This window comes from Narcine bancroftii, chromosome 7 (assembly GCF_036971445.1).
Source record: "Narcine bancroftii isolate sNarBan1 chromosome 7, sNarBan1.hap1, whole genome shotgun sequence".
NCBI classification, from domain to species: domain Eukaryota; kingdom Metazoa; phylum Chordata; class Chondrichthyes; order Torpediniformes; family Narcinidae; genus Narcine; species Narcine bancroftii.
Genome location: NC_091475.1, coordinates 152,137,645 through 152,159,611, shown reverse-complemented (window position 1 = coordinate 152,159,611; position 21,967 = coordinate 152,137,645). Strand labels below are relative to the sequence as shown.

Genomic DNA, 21,967 nt, shown 5'->3' with positions numbered 1-21,967 from the left:
ATATATAAAATGACCTCAGATACCAGGTTAAAATTTACTTTTTCATCTAAAATGAAATGAACTTTGAATCCTGGACATGACAATTTAATATTTGGATTAATAATTCCTGCATATTTGTTGATCTCCAGGCTGTTATTTTATATTTGCAAATGTAGCAGTATGTTTTCCATTCATATTTTGTGACAGATCAATCTGGAAAAGATATTAATTGAAGGCCAAAAATGTCTTCAGCCACATGGTCTGAATTAGCTCATGATACTGATGCACAGCTATTTTGAAATACAATTTACAAACAATAATAGTTCTTAATAATTTTCTGGTAATATTAATCCAGCATGGCTTATGTGTTACTACCCTTTCAAACAATTACAATATGACCCTGTATCACATTGCAGCTGTCATTTGTCTTCATGCAGATTTAGTACAATGCCACAATAGGTATATTCAATGAAGTATTCATAAAATTTGAACATGAAAATGAAATCAGAGCACCCTAAATATAATTTAATTCTGTGTTCAAAATAGTCACTTATAATCTTCAGCTATGGTCATTTTACATTCTCAGTGACATAAATCTTAAACCTTCTAATTATATAATATTGCTACTATGTTCATCCTCAATGATGTGAAAAGTATTAAATTTAAAATAAGAATGCTTGTGTTCTGATATAACACTTTGAATCAATCTTTTGCTGTCAGTTTTTCTTCTCTTTAAATCACTTTTGCAGCAGTTCCATAACTGACAAATTCCCTCTTGTACTTAAGAAAACAAACTGCTGGAGGATCTCAATGGGTCAGGCAGGATCTATGGAGTGAAAGTGATTGTCAGATGTTTTGCTGACTTTGCTACTTATCTTCACCTTGCTCTCAAGTTCATTTGATTATTTCTGACATCCCTTTCTCTGTCTCCATCAGATAAACCATCCACTGACGTTAAATATAAACCCACCGACTCCCATAGCTACCTAGTCTAATCATTCTCCCAATCTGACTCTTGAAAAAACATCATTCTTTGTTTCTGTTGCATCTGTTCTTAAGATGAGGCTTTTAACTCAAGGAAATTGGAAATGTCCTCCTTTTTTAGGAAATGTGCCTCCCCTCCCACCATTGATGGAGTTCTCACCTGCAATATCCTCCATTTTCACACTTGTACCATCAAGCACCAGAGGCTCTACTTTCTCAGAGCCCTGGGGAAATTCAGCATGTCCCCCAGGTCACTCACCAGCTTTTAAAGGTGCATTGTAGAAAGTATCCTATGCAATCATATCACAGTTTGGTATGGAAACTGCAATGTTGTTGCATGGTAGGTCATGTTTAACCAATCTTATAGAGTTTTTTGAGGAGGTTACCAGGAAACTTGATGAAGAAAAGGCTGTAGATTTTGTCTACATGGACTTTAGTAAGGCCTTTGACAAAGCCCATCATTCTCAGTAATGTTCAGACGCTAAATATTCATGGTGAACTTGATTCGACAATGGCTGGACGGGAGAAACCAAAGAATGACTGGAGGCCTGTGACTAGTGGTGTCTCAGGAATCAATGCTGGGACCATTGTTGCTTGTCATCTATATCAGTGATCTGAATGGTAATGTGGTAAATTGGATCAGCAAGTTTGCAAATATCACTAAGATTGGAGGCATGTGGACAGCGAAAAAGGTTTTCAAAGCTTGCAGAGATCTGGACCAGCTGGAGAAATGGGCTGAAAAAGGGCAAATGGAATTTAATGCAGGCAAGTATGAGGTGTTGCATTTTGGGAGAACAAACCAAAAAAGGTATACACGGGCAGGCACTGAGGATTGTGTTAGAACAGAGGGCTCAGGGAATACAGATACATAATTCCCTGAAAGTGATATCACTGGTGGATAGGGTTGTAATGAGAACTTTTGGCATATTGGCTTTCATAAATCAAAGTATTGAGCATAGGAGTTGGGATGTTATGGTAAAGTTCCATAAGACATTGGTGAGGCCAAATTTGGAGTATTTTGTGCAGTTTTGATCACTAAACTACTGATAGAAAGAATGCAGAGAAGATTTAATACGATGCCTGGTCTTCAGGAACTGAGTTACAAGGGAAGATTAAAAAGGTTAGGAGTTTATTCCCTGGAGCATAGAAGAATGAGGGGAGATTTGATAGAGATTTAAAATTATGAGGGAGATAGGCTTTTTCCATGAGGGTGATAGGCTTTTTCCATGAAGGTAGGTTAAATGAACTACTCTTTGCAGACGATGCCGCTTTAGTTGCCCATTCAGAGCCAGCTCTTCAGCGCTTGACGTCCTGTTTTGCGGAAACTGCCAAAATGTTTGGCCTGGAAGTCAGCCTGAAGAAAATTGAGGTCCTCCATCAGCCAGCTCCCCACCATGATTACCAGCCCCCCCACATCTCCATCAGGCACACAAAACTCAAAACGGTCAACCAGTTTACCTATCTCGGCTGCACCATTTCATCAGATGCAAGGATCGACAACGAGATAGACAACAGACTCGCCAAGGCAAATAGCGCTTTTGGAAGACTACACAAAAGAGTCTGGAAAAACAACCAACTGAAAAACCTCACAAAGATAAGCGTATACAGAGCCGTTGTCATACCCACACTCCTGTTCGGCTCAAAATCATGGGTCCTCTACCGGCATCACCTACGGCTCCTAGAACGCTTCCACCAGCGTTGTCTCCGCTCCATCCTCAACATTCATTGGAGCGACTTCATCCCTAACATCGAAGTACTCGAGATGGCAGAGGCCGACAGCATCGAATCCACGCTGCTGAAGATCCAACTGCGCTGGGTAGGTCACGTCTCCAGAATGGAGGACCATCGCCTTCCCAAGATTGTGTTATATGGCAAGCTCTCCACTGGCCACTGTGACAGAGGTGCACCAAAGAAGAGGTACAAGGACTGCCTAAAGAAATCTCTTGGTGCCTGCCACATTGACCACCGCCAGTGGGCTGATATCGCCTCAAACCGTGCATCTTGGCGCCTCACAGTTCGGCGGGCAGCAACCTCCTTTGAAGAAGACCGCAGAACCCACCTCACTGAGAAAAGACAAAGGAGGAAAATCCCAACACCCAACCCCAACCAACCAATTTTCCCCTGCAACCGCTGCAACCGTGTCTGCCTGTCCCGCATCGGCCTTGTCAGCCACAAACGAGCCTGCAGCTGACGTGAACATTTTATCCCCTCCATAAATCTTCGTCCGCGAAGCCAAGCCAAAGAAGAGGTTAAGGGTGAAAAGGGAAAAGTTTAGGGGAACTTCTTCACATGGCGAGTGGTAGGAGTATTGAACGAGCTGCCAGCTGAAGTGGTGAATGCAGGCTCAATTTCATCGTTTTAAGAAAAATTTGGACAGGCACATGGATGGGAAAGGTATGGAGGGCTATGGGCTGGATGCAGATCAATGGAACTAGGCAGAAGAATGATTTGTCACAGACTAGAAGGGCTGAAAAGACTTGTTTCTGTGGTGTAATCTTCTATGGTTCTAACATAATTGAATGTTAAGGATAGGTAGTTAAACTTTATCTTGTTGGAGATAGAGTTGTGTTACTTGCCATTTATTAGTCGGCAGAATCTGAATCTTGTCTAGAACTATTTATTTGATGAGAAGTTACCAATGGAATTCAGTATTGTGAGATCATCAGTAAACATCCCTTTTCTGACCATGATAAAAGTGATCACTGGTGAAGCAGCTGAGGATGGTTGGCTCTCAGATGGTGGAGCACTGGTACTGTGGCACATCTACTGGAGCTGCTGCTTCTCAATTCCAGTGACAGGTTTAACAGTGAACATTTTCCCTGTGACTGTGTAGTTTTCATTCTGCAGTTCTAGTTTCCTCACATGTCCAAAAGGTTATCTGAATTGATGCTGATCTTGCACCCATAGAGAACTTGAAGATTTCATCATGTTTGTTTTCAATTTGCACCCTGTTCTCTTCCCTTTCTGGAGTTCTTCAGGAGATAGACTAACCACTAACACCTTTCGCAAACCCCACACTATCTTGTTACCTTGCATCCTGAAAAGACACCATTCCTTCTCTCAGTGCCTTCATTAATGTTGCATTTGACAAATGATGAGACAAACTGTTCTGGCTCCTCAGAAATGTCTTCCTATTTTTTTTTAGAAAAGGTGTTTTATTACACATATTCAGACAGTTTCTTGAACAGGGGTTCACATCCATCAGCTCGGTCTATGTTCGCAATAGTCTCTTCACCTGATGCTTTACTTGGGCCATTTTCTCCTTCACTATGAAACTCCATTAGTTTGCCCAGTTCAAATTTAGGTTTCTTCAACATCTTGTCTTTACGGACACACACATCAGGGAATGGATAAATGGATTGGCAAACCTTCTCAATATCCTTGCCAATGCTGCCTGGAATCAATTTGTTGACGATCTCTTCGAGTTTGAACTTCATGAGTCTGATTTCCATCATCTTCTTGCAGATTATATGAATCTGCTGATGCTGAGCATAGGAGGTTTTACGAATCTAGTTGACGCACTTCTTAGTATAGCTCATGTTAAAAAGGTGTAGAAGGTACCATCTGTAGTTCTGACATCAATATGAGCTTCAATCATTGTCTGACACTCTTTGACCATTGAGCCAATCTCATCTTCTGTTAAGTCCATTCCATGAAAGTCATTAAGGAGGTCAGCAAGACGTACTTCCTCTGCCATGTTGGATGGAACTGAACTGCATTTCCTCTATTTTCCACATTCCTACTCTCACCTTGACCATGTTTGGGTCAGACAAAGATGGAGTTTCTTTCCCCTAACTATCACCTCCACTTTATCAGCCTCTGCAGTCAACATATTATCTTTCACAATTGTGATTCCACAAGTTAAATATAACACCTGTCCATTCACACCTTCCCTTCCCACCATTCAGGAACTCAATTATTCCAGGTGAAGTGGACATTCTCTTGTACTTTTTAAATGTTCATAATGTCCCACTTCTAACCTGTTTCTCTACAGCCTCTTCCATTGGCATCCTGGGGTCCAGGGTGAGCTGAAAAAAAAACCCACCATTTTCCAGGCACTTTGCAAAATTTCTGGAATGAACAGTGAACTTCCCAACTTCAGATAAACTGTTCCAATCAATTCCTATTTTCATACTTATCTATCTTTCTCACCCCTTCCCTTTCTTTAAAATTTCTACCAATTACCTCTCGCCCCCTGCTCAGCCCTCCTTCCTTCTTTTCATGCTTCCCCTGCTAGCCTCAAACTAGATCTGACCCAGAACGTTGACTGACCATTTCTTCCCACCGATTATACCTGACTCATTGATTTCCTCCATTTTTTCTTTGCTCAAGATCCTAGCATCTGTAATTCTTGTGTCTCTCCCAAGCACCTGCTCTATCTCAACCTATCTTTATATTGTCTTACGCTTTCTCCCAGCTTTCCCCCCGCCTCCATTCGTTCTCTGTTCTGTTGAAAGGTAAGCGGATTGGAAATGTTGATGTCCTTCTCTTTCCACAGATGATGCTCGACTGGCTGAGGTTCTCCCAACGTTTCTCTCTTTGTTGGAGACTCTAGCATTTGTTTTTGGAGAGGGTTTGTTGCTGGCGAATATTTGCAGGTAAATAGCAGAATCAAAGTGGGTTTGATGGGAATGCGGGGTGAATAATGTAGGATGAGTGCAAATTGTTACCTGGGACGAAGGGTCTGTTTCCATATTCTCTGACTCGAGTTCTTGAGACAAGAAGAAACTAATTTCCTAGTCACCTCTTTCTTGCACCGAACTTTCTCGCCTCCCTTGCATCAAGACTTCGCTCTCCCAGAAATCGCGGCACCTGTCCACCACTCGCTGCCGGCTATGGGGTGACTGAAGCCAGTGGCAGCCACTGTGGTGCCAGAGCGCTCGGTGTACCCCGCCTTGAAGATGATATCCACCAACCACTGCTCGGCTCTGCCCAGTCTAAGCGACTATCAGATCTAAAGCCCGGCAGAGAACGAGCAGAGCTTCTTGGAGTCTGTATCACTTCCAGCTCATTTAAAGCAACACGCGAAAAGATCAGCCCTCGATCCCAAACAGTGTTGGCAAAGGCCACTTCTATGGGGCAAATCAATGGTAGACTGAACAGAATACACTTTTAACATGATTGAAGCTAAGGTATATGTTGATATCATTCCCGCCAAATAGGCTGATGCCCGATGTAGCCGCACGGTCTGAAAGACTCCATTTCCCGTCATGTAGGGATATGGCTTCCATTGGAGAGATTGAAGCGATTGGGAAGAGCGAGGTGCCGGCCACTCGCCCTCCCTCCCCGCCTGATCTCCGGGTAGCGAAGAGGGTGAGCAGCCCCTCCCCCGTTGTCTCCGCCTCCTTTGCAGTCTGAAGCCGGGCATGGGAGGGTTATTTGGCTACAGTCGAGAGTGCGGATGGATGTTGGCAGAAGTTGTTTGCGGAGGAACCGAGGCGTGCGGAGTGTTTCCCTGGGCCGGGCAAACTCTGGAGGGAGGGCGGCGAAGTGTGCTGCGGCACCAAGCCTCTCTCCTCGCCACGCTCGCTGCCAACGGCTAGCGCCAGGAAGCTCTCGACTGAGTTGTGGGGAAGGCAGCGCTTCACCAGCAGAAATACGCATCGAGGCGGCGGCTCTGCAATAGAAAGACACCTTTTTTTTTTGCACAAACTCCTCCCTCCCAGTGAGAAAGCGGGTAAGGAAACGTCTATTGATGATCTGTTGTAGCTTGGAAGCAATAAACCGTGGTCGGGCATTCGGCGAAAACAGTTGACCAAAGTTGGTCAACAAGTTTTCCCCCATGTTCACCTGGCGCGGTTCAAACAGGCGAACGGTTAACATTTTTGCAGAATAATTATCCATCCTGTCACATGAACCTTGACTGGCAAACAGCTTTCAAAGTTGCATAGTAACCGCTAGCAATGATCTCCTTGGCAAGGGGTCTGGCGCATCACATTCCCCGCAATCGCAGATCGAGGCGATTTCCAAGGAGCAATTTTTCTTTCGGATGAGGTTGCACGGTGTGAGGTGACCTGCACGAAGCGGACCGGCAAGACGAGCGACGTGCTGCATTGGTTTGATGCTCATGGGCAGAAAGACTCTGCTCTTGCTTTTGTGGCCGCACTCTTACTTCTGTTCTTGTTCAACTTTGGCCCATCTGAAACCACTAAGGCATTGAAAGCAAAATCTTTGTTTTTAAACCGAGTGAATTGGGGACAGTGGGAGATGATCGCAGAGCTTTAATTACAAATATATTCTCGTGGCCACAGTCCCTCTTTCCTAGCTCATTATCTAATTTGTATTGAAAATAAAGCGTTTACAATTTTACTTTGAGAAGAGAACCAGCTCCACATGGGGGCTCCTTAATTTGCACCACCATTCATTGGCATGGTTGATTATTTGGTACCAAATCCATCTTTCTGCCTGATCCCTATTCATTTTAGTGTCGACAAACCTTTTTTTAAAAAAAACCCTTGAAAATTCAATATCCTAACTTGTCTTGGGGGAGGGGGGGGGGGATTCCAAAGATTTGGAATCATCTGAGTGTACACATTTCTCCACTTCTCAGCCCTAAATGCCTGCACTGTCATCCTGCGACTATGCCCTCTAGTTGTGGATTTTCTAGCCAAGGCAAGCACTGTATCAGCATTTATCCAATCAATATAAGAATGTTGCCTTTAAATTAAATGAATTTCGGTCTCAATTTCAGAGTGAACCATTAAGGTATCCCCCAAGGCCCCAATAGCTCAGTGGTTCGAGCACTGGTCTTGTTCTTTCCTTGCTGGTGTTTCATTTTAAGTGAAGGGCGCTGGAGAAAGTGGCGACTCTCTGCCTTCCTTACAGTAGACAAAGTTCAAGAATTTCGTGTATGTTACATTTTAAAATGTAGTATTACATAACAATAATGAAACCTTTATCTTTGTTTCTCCTGTTACATCTCACCAGCAGCAATTGAGAGACACAAACCGATAAGTTAAGTTTAACATCAAATTAACAAAATAATAGAATTACCTCAATAAACGTAACACCCGAACATAAGCCTTTATTGCAACTCTACATTAACAACAGATATTTATAAGGTGTACATGGGGAAAAACCCCAGACCATTACAGTCCAAGCTCAAAATGCCACAAAAGAAAACTCCCTAAACAAAACCTCAAGTCAGTCACGTCAAGTCCTTCAGTCAAAAAGGAACAGCTCGCAGAATCTGGTCTCCAGGCTTGGGATTCTTAGTTTGATTACACGTTGGTCTTCTAGTTGGACATGGAGACAGATGGCTGTGATCACTGTAGACTTACAACTTTCCTGAGTTTCGAATGGGGCAACAACCACTTTTGATTTCACCCAGTGACCTCGTTTACTACATGAGATTCACGCCTCTGAAACCCACTTTAGGGTTAACAAGTGACCTTCTGTCACCCAATTCTTCCCCTCTAAACATCCTATCTTGGTTCATCAAGTGACTCCTGTCACACAAAGTCCTCCTCTTGGAAGGGGACTGGGAAAGTCCAGGTCTCTCTCTCTCTCTCTCTCTCTCTCTCTCTCTCTCTCTCTCTCTCTCACACATATTCTGTTTATCAAAGTGCTCAAACTGCTGTCAGGACAACAGTGCTGGCACTTGCAGACAAAATAGCTCAGTCTCCTTTCTCCCACTGAAACTACTGGGTGAGTACGTTGACAGACAGTTACGGATCCACGAATGAAGCAACTCTACCTCTTGTTTGCTGAAGCTGACGGGTGAGCACGCATACACAGACCGACCGTCTGCTTGACTGTCCTCTGACCTACCGACCAAATTGTTCAAAATTCAGTGTGCTGGGCTCTTCAGTGGCCCCAGCGTGTGCCTTCAGTTCTCCCAATTGGTGGAGAGAGGTTGACTACAGCGGGCATGCTCTCAGCGAGCCCACCGGCTTCCAGCGCGTGGCTCTTGCACTTCTGATAGCTGTCATTTTCCCAGTGCTGTTTCAGCGCTTCCCATGCAATTGTCAGTTTCCCAGCACTACTTCAGTGCTTAATAGCAGCAAATGACCCTCCTCTCCTGCCATAGGTTCAGTCCTGTCCCTGGTCTGAAAATAAAATTGTCCAGGGTCCATAACACTTCCCACAAGCCAACCTACAACATTTGATGTAGTTATGTTTTCCCAGAGGTTTAGGGGCCAAAACTATATATACTATAAATGAGGTTAAACCACTTTGAAATTCCAGTAGGACTTTGTTACCCTTGTACATAAGTCTCTTTGTATTAAGGCACAGCATATCATTTTACTTCCTAATTGCTTTGACATGTTATTATTTCATATACCAGGATGTCTCCAGGCACCAGTATTTATTATTTTCTTACCATTTGGATAAAATATAATTTCTTACTAAATTTAATAACTCAAGTAAAAATATAAGAACCTGAAAAAATAAGAGCAGGAGGAAACCATCTGGACCATCTTGCAGGCTCTGCAATTCAATAAGATGATGGATGATCTGGTTGTGGACTCAACTCCAACTTCCTGCCTTTTCCCTATAACCCTTAATTCCCCTACCATGCAAAAATCTGTCTCCGTCTTAAGAGTATTTAATAAGGTTGTTTTTACTGCTTCCTTGGACAGAGCATTGTATTATCAGAGCACAATGTTTTGATTAGATAGAGACATTATTTCAATACCTTATTTTAATAATGTAAGATCATTTGCCAATACCTTAACCTTCTACTTCCATAACTTGGGAAGAATTATTTGGTTTGTAACTGGAGTTGTGCTCAAAGTATTAATGTTTAACAACAATACTAATTTTCAATTTCTACAGGTGCATTCACTTACATAGAAGCAGTGTAGAAAACTGAGCAGTACAAGGCTTGCAGTGTTGTGAATCTTTTGTAAAACAATACATCCCAATTATTCACATCAATGTGATGGACAGTTTTTTTTTTGTTAAGTAAAATCACTTAAAAATATTTGGGTAGAATTGTAAAATAGCCTAATATTATTTAAATATAGAATGCCTTGTGTGTGCCTGTGAAGTCAGATTAGTCTTTAATGTTTAATCAGACTGATATGCAGAATGGTCACAGCAGTGCTGCACTATTTTTGGTGACTTCAGACCCACAAATCTGGGTTTGGGTGAGAATGTAACCTGGCACAGAGTAAATTTGGAGTAAGCCTTGTCGACCGAGGCCAGGATACTGACATTAATCTGCCAATGCATCCAGCAGCGTGTGTAAAGATGTAAGAAATATCTTGATTATAGATAAGAAATTGTCTTTGCTTGATAATTGTACCTGCTCTTGACCATGCACTATATTAGTGGTCAAACTATCCTTGCCAATGTTCTCTAAATAAGTTGAAGAAACTACTAACACAAATTTACTTCTGGGACTTTAACAAGGATGGTTAGTGAATTTTTGTTGGTGAATTTGCATGCAAATTGGCCTTCACTGCTACTGTATTGATATTTCATTAATTATTTTATGTGGTAGGTAGACCATGCTCACACATAGAGTACTTATGTTGATTTCTGTCAGATTCATTATTTTTATTAAAAAAACTGCAGATATTGTAAATCTGAAATTTAAATAGATTGAAAATGCTGAAAGTTCAGGATGCTGGATAGAATTTGTGGAAGGATAACCAATTAATGTTTCAAATTGTGTTTCACTTCTGATTATTTTGTTTTTATTGTAGATAATAAAACTGAATTTGAAGTAATACACAAGTGCTTGCAAATTATAATTAATGCAACAAGTATGCATACTGAATTACTTCATTAGGCAACTGCTTGGTTAGTTTGGATACTTGTATTATATTTGTATTGTTGAACTGGGTCGTTGCCTTCTGTGCATGAAAACATTGGATGTGTGATGTCTTGTGGGACATACTTTTGAGCTGTTTCCAACCATTGAGGATGGTGCTTGGAACTAACTGCAAATAGGAGTGTCGTGAATTTTAAATCTTCCTCTTGCGATAGCTCTCCTGAGTGAGGCAGCGCCATCCCTTTCCTAGCCCCCATAAGACCTCTCATCTCATTACTGGTGATTTTTAATACTTGTGATGATCCCAGCATTTCTCCATCTACCAGCCAATATATTTTTTTATGATGTAAATTTTATTGAGTTCTTTAAAAAAGTCTCCCCAAACCCTTGAGTCAGTGTTAAAGCTATGTAAATCATGTTACACAACAAACTTATCCATAAAATAGAAACAAATATATCAATATAATAACCATGTGTGTCTATTTAGAACCCCAATAACAGAAAAAAACCTGCTGCTCATTAATATACCTCACCACTACATCCACTATCCCCTCCCCCCCCCCCCCCCAGGAACCTAGATATTTCCCCCATTTTTTTGTATAGATGTCCAATTTATCAAACTGTTTTTAAGACATCTGTTCAAACTCTGTCACTTTGGCAATTTCCAAGGCCCACTCTGAAATGATGGTCCCCCCAAATTCTTCCAACCTCTAAAGATAATTTATCTTCCTACCATTACACTTGTCTGAATCTAATTTTGAGTATTTATTCCTAAATAACCCAACTGTGTCTCCCAAGACAAAGATTTGGGCAAAAAGGAATTTGAATACCTGAAACTTCACCAGTATACTTATGTATCATAATTCAAATTTCTTGAATTCTGGGATAAGACCAAAGTGCATGAACTAAGTCACCTATATCTGCCTAACAGTGCCATCATTCATGGGTATTTTTCAACTGTAATCCATATAACCTTGCTGGAGTCCAATAAAAATTGTGAAGAATCTTAAACTGAATTAGGTGAACTCAGGTCTCTTGACATTATTTTGATATTTTTACAAATTTAGTCCAATTCTTCGATCTCAAAAACGACACTCAAGAGTTAAAATCCCTTTAAAGGGGGAAGATGTGACAGAATACATAGAAATAATTTTGGGAGATTAAAAAGGTTTGTTCGAGTAGGTCATATGCAAACACTTTAAAACTGATCTAGTGGTTTTTCACACCTTTTTGCAGGAGCTATGAAGAGTGCTCAGAGATGTCACTAAATCTGCTGCATTGGTTGTTTAGGTTGTTTACCTAAAAGCAACAGATGAAAGAGCAACCTGGTGCCCTATTGTCTACAGAAGACTTGCTGTTGTAAGAGGGTCATGTGGTTTTGCAAGCAGAGAGTCAAACAGGCTGTCACAGACAGAGAGAAACAGGCAGAGCGAAACAGGCAGAGCGAGGCAGGCGCAGAGGGCCCCAGCCAGCCGGGCGGAGGGCCCCAGCCAGCCGGGCGGAGGGCCCCAGCCAGCCGGGCGGAGGGCCCCAGCCAGCCGGGCGGAGGGCCCCAGCCAGCCGGGCGGAGGGCCCCAGCCAGCCGGGCGGAGGGCCCCAGCCAGCCGGGCGGAGGGCCCCAGCCAGCCGGGCGGAGGGCCCCAGCCAGCCGGGCGGAGGGCCCCAGCCAGCCGGGCGGAGGGCCCCAGCCAGCCGGGCGGAGGGCCCCAGCCAGCCGGGCGGAGGGCCCCAGCCAGCCGGGCGGAGGGCCCCAGCCAGCCGGGCGGAGGGCCCCAGCCAGCCGGGCGGAGGGCCCCAGCCAGCCGGGCGGAGGGCCCCAGCCAGCCGGGCGGAGGGCCCCAGCCAGCCGGGCGGAGGGCCCCAGCCAGCCGGGCGGAGGGCCCCAGCCAGCCGGGCGGAGGGCCCCAGCCAGCCGGGCGGAGGGCCCCAGCCAGCCGGGCGGAGGGCCCCAGCCAGCCGGGCGGAGGGCCCCAGCCAGCCGGGCGGAGGGCCCCAGCCAGCCGGGCGGAGGGCCCCAGCCAGCCGGGCGGAGGGCCCCAGCCAGCCGGGCGGAGGGCCCCAGCCAGCCGGGCGGAGGGCCCCAGCCAGCCGGGCGGAGGGCCCCAGCCAGCCGGGCGGAGGGCCCCAGCCAGCCGGGCGGAGGGCCCCAGCCAGCCGGGCGGAGGGCCCCAGCCAGCCGGGCGGAGGGCCCCAGCCAGCCGGGCGGAGGGCCCCAGCCAGAGACAGACAGAGAGAGAGAGACGTCTCTGACTGAATGTCAAGCAGGAAGCTTGTTGGAACTGAAACAGAAGCTCCAGAGTGTGGTGGAGAATCTTGTGATTCTGGCTGTCTGATGTTTCAATGGAATAAGAGAAGCAGAAAGGAACTCTGTGATAATCTGAAAGAAATGTTATCATCTGGAGAACCCTGATGAGGCTAGTTTTATCATCAAGACATTGAGGTGTCTGAGGGAAGTACCTCAGTTGTGGATGTCCTGGGACCACACATCTCTCTCTACAAAGCCTACAAGAACCTTCCTGAGCAGTAACCATTTACCTTTCGAGCACCAAAGCCTGGTGAATTTTATACATGTTAAATTCTGTGCACAGTATAAGAATTGCCTGCAACCAGTGAACTTGGAAGAATGAGAAGTGAGATTGGATTGTGAACCAAAGAGCTTTTCTAAACTTATCACACATTACACACATGTGCGCTTAGAATTAGAATGGGGTTAGGTTAAGTTACTAATAATATGTTAAAGTTTGTTTCTATTTTCATGTTTAAAGATAAAAGCAACTTTTGTTTAAGTAACCATTGTCTTGGTGAATATCTATTCCTGCTGGGTTTTGGGGTCCTTTGGACTTGTAACAATAATAAAATGAGGCTTCGTGTCTGTACCATATGTAGCCAGTACAGTAGACAGCATCGTAGCAACTTGTGGAGGTTGCTGTGTAGAACCAAAAGTTATGTGTTGCACATGACGCAGTTGAAGATATCTCCAAAATTGTGACCTAGAGATATCATACTGTTGGATTAATTTATTAAAACATTTTAAACTGTCACCATTATAAAAGGTCTCCCAATTTAATTATACCTTTCCCTTGCCATTCCCTCCAGAAAAAATAAGGACTTATTAATACACAACTTTGGATTCATCCAAATACTTGAGACTTCATTCAAATATGAATTCAATTTTAATAATCTGGGTAGTTTATTCCAAAACAAATGTATTTATGATATTGGGTGTGATTTTTGTTCCAGTGATCATCATGTCATTATTTTCAAGTTAATTATGGAGGAGGATCGGTCTGGGCTTCGGGCTGAGATTCTAATTTGGAGGTAACTTGATAGACAAACATTTTAATGGAGGGAATAGGAGGAAGAGCCAAACACTCAATATGATACCAAAGAGGTGCTCTCTCCGATGGAATATACCAATGTGCTAAATGCTTAAGACTACAAGCATAATAATAGCACATTAACTTTGATAAACCTAAGCCCCTCCTTTCACTGGTAATTGCAATTTATCAAGGTTCAAGCATAGGTGTTTACCATTCCAAATAAAAGCCTGAATTATTTTATCAAATTGCTTAAAATATGTTCATGGGATTTGCACTGGTAATGATTGGAACAGGTCATTAACTTTTGAAATACTATTCATCTTCAAGGCATTTACCAACCAATCTTGATCATAATCCACCTACCTGACTTGGAATGTATTTCTTTCCCTCTTCTGTTATGCATAACACCTTTTTGCCATAGAATTTTAGTGGTGAATGCTGACCTTCAGCAGCCCAGTGAGTTGGGAAATTAAAGTTATTATTCGTCCAAGGGGAGAAAAGCTAAGTATACAACTGCTAAACAGTTGATTTTTTTCTGAATACACCAGACAGCAATGATTTTGCTTCCTGAACACTTTTGGGTGTATTTTATGGATTTTGGGTTGCTGATCACAAAAAAATCACTTTAAAATTGTCCTATCAAGTACCTTTTTTTAAGATATATCCTATTTTTGTGATTTATTGTAATATTTTTAACATGCTTCAAGCACATAAAACCATGAAGTTGCAACATGTCATTGAAAATTCTTTTTCTGCATTTGCACTTAGACGTCTTCCTTGCTGATCTTGGTGCAGTCAGTGACAAACAAGGTGAAAAGTTTCACCAGGACATTCCGACCATTAAAAAAAAGGTATCAGGACAACTGGAATGCATCAATGCTGGCTGACTATAGGTGGACACCGACATGAGAGGCATCAGATGCTGAGATACAGCTTAACATGTGGAGACACAGGAGGGATGGCTTCATGTTTCTGGAAAACTGGGCTCTCCTCCAAGGAAGGTTGGACCAGTTCTGATGGGACAGTTTGCATCTGAGGGGCATTAATATCCTTGTGGAAAGGTTTGCTAGTGCTGCTCGGGTGGGTTTATACTAGAATTGCAGTAGAATAGGAACCAGAATGTCAGAGCAGATAGAGGATTGAAAAGATTATGTGAAAATAGCATGCACCATTAGATGTCAACAGATTGTACGTGGTGTAAATGTTCTCAGGTTCATCTATTTCATTGCAAGGAGTATTGTAGAAAAGGCAGATGAGCTTAGGGTGTGGATTGGCACAAAGAACTATGACATTGTGACCATTAGTGAAACTTAGTTGCAGGAAGGGCAGGACTAGCAGCTCAATGTTCTTGGCTTCTCTTTGCTTTAGACATGATATGATGGAAGGGATGAAAGGGAGAGGGTGTCATTGCTCATGAGGGAAAATATCACAGCAGTGCTCATACAGGACAGATCAGAGGGCTCATCTACTGAGGCTGAATGGAGCCAAGGAATGAGAAAAATATGACTGCTCAATAGTCAACGAAAATTGAAATGGAAACTCTGTTGGGAGGTAGCAGACAGCTGAAGGATACATAAGCTTGTGATGGTAGGAAATTTTAATTTTACACATATTGACTGGGACTCCAATATTGTAAAAGGGCTGGATGGCTTAGAGTTTGTCAAATGTGTTCAGGAAAGTTTTCTAAATCAATGTATAGAGGTACCAACTAGAGTGAAAGCAATACTGGATTTCCTTTTAGGGAACGAGACAGGACAGCTGACAGAAGTATGTGTGGGTTCCACTGATCATAATGCCATTATTTTCAAGTTAATTATGGAAAAGGATAGATCTAGGCTTCAAGTTGAGATTCAAATTTTGAGGAAATGAGAATGTGTGGATTGGAATAAGATGTTTTCAGGCAAGGATGTGTGAGGTAAGTGGAGAACCTTCAAAGATGAAATTTGTTTTAGAGAACAGAATTTTTATGTTCTTGTCAGGATTAAAAGCATGGTCAGCAGGCATAGGGAAACTTGGATTTCGATGGATATTGGGCATGGGGTTTGGAAGAAGAGAGGTGTGTAGCAGGTATAGACAATATGGAGCAAATGAGGTACTTGAGGAAAGTTAAAATGCAAGAAAAATCTAGAGAAAGAAATCAGGAAGGCTAAAAGACGAGGTTGTTTTGGCAGACAATGTAAAATAAAATCTTAAGGGTTGCTGCAGGTATATTAAGAGCAAAATTGGTTCCCTTGAAGATCAGAGTGGTTGGCTTTGTATGGAGTCAAAAGAGATGGGAGAGATCTTGATTTTTTTTTTCCATCAGTATTCACTCAGGGAATGGGCGCAGAATTATGGGAAGTAAGGAAAGCAAGCAGCGAGTACATGGAAGCTATGCTGATTTGTCTTAATGCAAATAAAGTTGGATAAATCCCCAGGGCCTGACAAAATATTCTCTTGGACCTTGAGAGGCTAGTTTAGCAATTTCATGGGCTCTAAAGAAATATTTAAAATGTCTATAGCCACGTGTGTGGTGCCAGAGCATTGTTTTTTTTAAAAAGCTTCAAGCGTAACATTGAAATTAAAGGTCGGTGAGCCTGAAGTCAGTAGTAGGTAAATTATTGGAAGGTATTCTAAGAGATCAGATATATAATTATTTGGATAGACAGAAATTGATTAGGGGTAGTCAACATAACTTTGACACAAAACCATTTTTCTGAGCAGTTGTACTATGTCCTCATGCATCAGATAGAGCTCCTAGTTGCCAGCCATTTTAACTTCCTTACCCATTGCAACACCAACCTATCTGCCCTTAGCCTACTCCACTGCCAGGGTGAGGCCATATGCTATCCAGAGGAACAGCAGTGGATGGTAGGTCATGTTTCTAATAGAGTTTTACGAGGAGGTTACCAGGAAACAATGAAGAAAAGGCTGTAGATGTTGTCCACATGGACATCAGTGAGGCCTTTGACAAAATCCATCATGTGAAATTAGTTAGGAAGGTTCAGACACTTTGTATTCATGGTGAAGTAGTAAACTGGATTTGACATTGGCTGGACAAGAGAAGCCAGAGAAATTGCTTCTCAGACTGGAGGCCTGTGATTAGTGGTGTGACTCAGGGATCAGTGCTGGAACCATTGTTGTTTTTCATCTCTATCACTGATCTGGATGATAATGTGGTAAATTGGATCAGCAAGTGTGCAGATGAAACTAAGATTGGAGGTGCTGTGCACAGCAAAAAATATTTTCAAAGCTTGCAGAGGGATCTGGACTAGTTGAAAAATGGCAGATGGAATTTAATGCAAATAAGTGTGAGATGTTGCATTTTGGAAGGAGAAACCAACAAAGGGCACATATGGTAAATGGTAGGGCACTGAGTACAGTAGACATCACAGATGGATAGCATTGTAAAGAGAGATTTTGGCATATTGGCCTTCATGAATCAATTTATTGAGTATAAGAGTGGTATGGTAAAGTTGTATAAGACATAGGTGAGGCCAAGTTTGGAGTATTGTGTGCAGAATTGGTCACCTAACTACAGGAAAGATATCAATAAGATAGAAAGAGTGCAGAAAAGATATACTAGGATGTTGCCACGACTTCAGGAACGGAGTTACAGAAATCTTTTGTGTTGAAACTCAGAATCTTTAAAATTGCCAATCACAAGATTTCAAACTCACAAATTCTTAGTTTTTCCACATATCCCCCTCTCTTGCATGGATATTTCAGAATCTCTTTCACACAATGATTTCACAAACCCAGACAAAGGTTAAATGAAGTGACTATTACAAATGAACATGATAGAACTGCCCTCTTTTGACAAAGGGACAGTGAAGTGCCTCTTCTTCATTGGGAGATAAACAAAATCAGTAGCAATGATAAGGAGAACACCACAACAGGACTGCTTTCACAGAAGGCACTGGTGCAGTATTAAAGATATCTTATTGGAGACATAATCACATGACATGACATCACTCCTGGTTCTGTTTGAAGTCTCATCTCTTCGTATGAGTTGATAGTTCTGATTTGTCTGGTAGGTCACAAGCAGATGGCTTTGTGTGTACACAGATCATTGAAGCAAAAGCCAGCTTGTTTGAACAGATGCCATCTCTCAGTAAACACCATTGTCTTTGGTTTCAACGAAGAAACACTTCTGACTTTTAACTTTGAATGAAGAGACACTTTGTCTCCAGAAAACCTCATGTCTTTCCCCTGTTTACAAACCCAGAAAATCCCTTTACTAAAAGTAATATTTAATAACTTAAAGATTACTAATAACATGATACTGTAACAGAGAATCATTTAAGGACTTGTGCATTTTATTAATTTTCTTTTTGTTCTCTCTGTTGCAATCAGTTTGTTTACATTTGTTTTCTGTTTAATTTTTAGTTAACATGTTTTATGTTGTGTACAGTTTATTTTTGTTCTTCCAATTAGTGGTAATTCTGCCACACCTGCAGGAAAATGGAATCTCAGGGTTGTATGTGATGTCATATATGTTCTCCTATGTGAAATCTGACTGGAAGGGTTGAACAAGTCTGTTTCTGTTCTGTAATGTATGTTTCAATGGTTCTACAAATGAAAATCGGCAGCAAAACATTTTTAGGTCAGTTGAACTAACACAATGAATCGGCATCATTATATAATTAAGCATACTAAGTTCAATAAACATTTAATGTTTCTTCAACTTTCTACGTGATACAGCAAATCTGAAGTTATCTTTGAGTTTATCTTGAGGTTGTCTATCATAATCCCCAATTTTATTTCAAGCAGCAAACCTTTTGAAAAAAATTGTCCAGTGATAGATCCTATGCATTTTGTCATAATTGATAGATACTATTCATTTGCTTTGGGAATTATTTGATTTGGAAGAAACACAACCAGCGACAGTCTTAACAATCTGATGTTTAAACTTAGACATACATCATGTGCCTCTGGCCCATGAGTCCATGCCCCCAAAGTACATCGATTAACCTGTAATCCCCATATCTTTTTGAAGGTGGGAGGAAACCAAAACACCTGGCAGATACCCACGCAGACAGAAAATGTTCAAACTGCTTACAGACAGTGCAGCAATTGAACCTGGGTTGCTGGATCTGTAATAGTGTGTTAACCACTATGCCATCTGTGCTACCCAATGTTGCCAGAGTATGGATACTTCCTGAAGATCCAATGAATTTGTCTAGCATGAGATTCTTAGGCTAGCAAGATCATGTTCTTTGATTTTCTGTGACAGATTCCTCACTTTAGTGCAGAAATTATCTGGGGTTCTCACCCCCTGATAATAGCCAAAATATTGAGCTACAAGTGAAGCGAGTGCTTCAAATAAAGGGATAATTTGTCTTTGCTGGAATTCTCTGATGGTCATTCAAATTGCTACTGTCGATATGAGCTGAATTGGGCCATTTGGCCCATCAAATCTTCTCCACTCTTTTAATCATGCTTGATGTATATTTCCTCTCAAACCCATTCTTCTGCCTTCTCTGCATGACTTTTGACACAGCACTGACCCCTGTGGAACATCACTAGTCACTAGCAAATAACTAGAAAAGGCTCCCTTACTCCCACTTTTCACCTTCTTCCAACCAAGCAATTTTCCATCCTACCTTGTTTAGTAGCCTACCATGATGGGAGATTCAAGGGCAAGGGGGCAGGTTTTCCTTTCCCTGACAAGTTGGTTGGGTGTGGTATTGCAATGGATTTGATGTTTTTTCCATATGGAAATGATGTGTGGGTCACACAACATCCATTCACACATGGACACGTCTTGTCTCAACCTCTTCCATTAATAGGGTGAGGCCATTTGTAAACTTGAAAAAAAAAGCATTTCACATCTTCCTGGGAAGACTTGAACTGATCAGTATGAGCATTAATTTTCTATTTAAATTTTGGTGTCATTCCTCTCCCCTCCCCCCCATCACCTCTGTCTCGGTTTTACCTACTCCTGCACTAACTTTTCAATAATTTTCATGCTTTCTACTTGTATCTCCAACTTTTGTCCAATACCTTACCACCCCTTCGCCTCACCTCAACTTTTCCCACTGTGAATTATGTATCACCTCTTCCTAATTTAAAGGGACATGAGCCTAAATGCTGACTGGCCATTTCTAACCACAGAGGTTGTCTGATTCGATGAATTCCTCCAGCAGATCATTATTCCCTCAAACCTGGATTCAGATTTAGTACAGTGGTAGGAAGAGAAATTATACTTAGAGGTTGGAAGAATTGGGGGGGGGGGGGGGAAACCATCATTTCAGGAGTGGGCCTCAAATGGCCAAAGTGGCAGTGTTTGAACAGATGTCTTACAGTTTGATAAATTGGATATCTATACACAAAAATGGGGCAAATATCTAGGTTCCTGGAGGGAGGGTGGGGAGGGGATAGTGGATGTAGTGGTGAAGCATATTATTGAATGGCAGTTTTTTTTTCCCTGTTATTAGAGGTCTAAATAGACACATATGGTTATTTTAATGATTTTTTTTTTGCTGCCATGTTTGTTTCTATTTTATGGATGTTTATGTTTACTAACACTGACTCAAGGGTTTGGGGAAAAATTTTTTTATATAAAAGAACTCAATAAAATTTAAATCACAAAGAAAAATTGGCCAGTGAATGGAGAGATGCTGGGATCATCACAGGTATTAAAACTCACCAGTAATGAGATGGGAGGGCTTATAGGGGTTGGGAAAAGGATGGAGAGCTATCGCAAGAGAAAGATTTAAAATTCAGGACACTCCTATTTGCAGTTAGTTCCAAGCACCAGCCTCAATAGAAACAGACCAAAGAGAGGCGACCGCACAGGCTGCAGGACCGTGCGGGCTGCGGGTTGATGCACCATCAATAACTCCAAAAGACTGACGTTGAACAAAATGATAGGCTTTTATTAGCTTTAGAACAAAAGCACATCCATGCTGCTCAACTGTTCTACACAAGGCAGGTTGCTGTGGAACATTCTGGAGCCTGTGGGAGAAGCCACAGATAGCTAATGGGTGTGCCCAAACAGAAACATATACATAATGGTTTACCACATTGGTGACTTGCAGTAGGTAGCATACAGCTTGTATATGTTTACAGGCTGCAGGCTGTTGGCGACTTGTGGTGGAAAAACCCATGCAGGCTGCAGGCCTTCGGGAGTCTGACTCATGGGAATCAGGTATCAGAACCAGTATTCAAGAAGGTGCTAAGGCAAAAAAGTTTCCTGGTTGTATTAAGGCTAGAAGACAGAGGAGCAGAAATAAGCCAATGAACCTATCGAGTCTGCCCTGCCATTCTCACACAGCCCCACTGCCCAGTATCCTCATATCCTTTAATGTCCTGGATAATCAACAACCTATCAATCTCTACCTTAAATACATCCAAGATCTGGCCTCCACAACTGCCTGTGGCAGCAAATTCCACAGATTTACCACACTATGGCTGAGGAACTTCCTTCACATCTGTTCTCAGTCCTGAAGTTGTGCCCTCTTGTTCTAGACTCTCCCACCATGGGAAATAACCTTTCGACATCTATTCTTTCACACATTTCAACATTCAAAACGTTTCAATGAGATCCTGCTCATGGTCCTAAATTCCAACAAGTACAGGCCAAGAGCTGTCAAATGCTCCTTGTACGATAACCATTTCATGTAAGAAAGGTCAATTCATTCCCTTTCATTTCTGGAATCATTCTTGTGAACCTCTTCTTTATCCTCTCCAATGACATTACTTGGTTTCTTAAATGAGGAGCCCAAAATTGCTCATAATACTCCAAGTGAAGTCTTGCCAGAGCCTCGTAAAGCCTCAACATCACATTCCTGCTCTTGTCTTCTATTTCTTCACCATATGCAAGTTTACCTTCAGGTTATCCTGCATCAGGGCTTCCAGATCCCTTTGTATCTAAGTATTTTCAATTTTCTCTCCATTTGAAAAATAATCTGCCTGTATTTTTTTCTACTAAAGTGCATGATCGCACTTTCTGACATTGTATTTCAATTACCACTTCTCT

The 21,967-nt window shown here is 42.2% G+C and overlaps 1 protein-coding gene and 1 pseudogene across 9 annotated transcripts in view; one reads left to right on the top strand and one right to left on the bottom strand.

Annotated features, from left to right (window-relative positions):
- Nucleotides 1-4,121: 4,121 nt before the first annotated feature.
- On the bottom strand, nucleotides 4,122-4,660 carry LOC138740048 (small ribosomal subunit protein eS1-like; annotated as a pseudogene).
- A 1,702-nt stretch (nucleotides 4,661-6,362) lies between these two features.
- Nucleotides 6,363-21,967, top strand: part of LOC138739226 (protocadherin Fat 3-like) — a 781,242-nt gene continuing 765,637 nt past the window's right edge. For all 9 annotated transcript variants that reach the window (XR_011342098.1, XM_069890851.1, XM_069890850.1 and 6 more), the window contains exon 1: nucleotides 6,363-6,640. The gene's annotated coding sequence lies outside the window, so the exon portion shown is untranslated. The remainder of the gene's footprint in view (nucleotides 6,641-21,967) is intronic.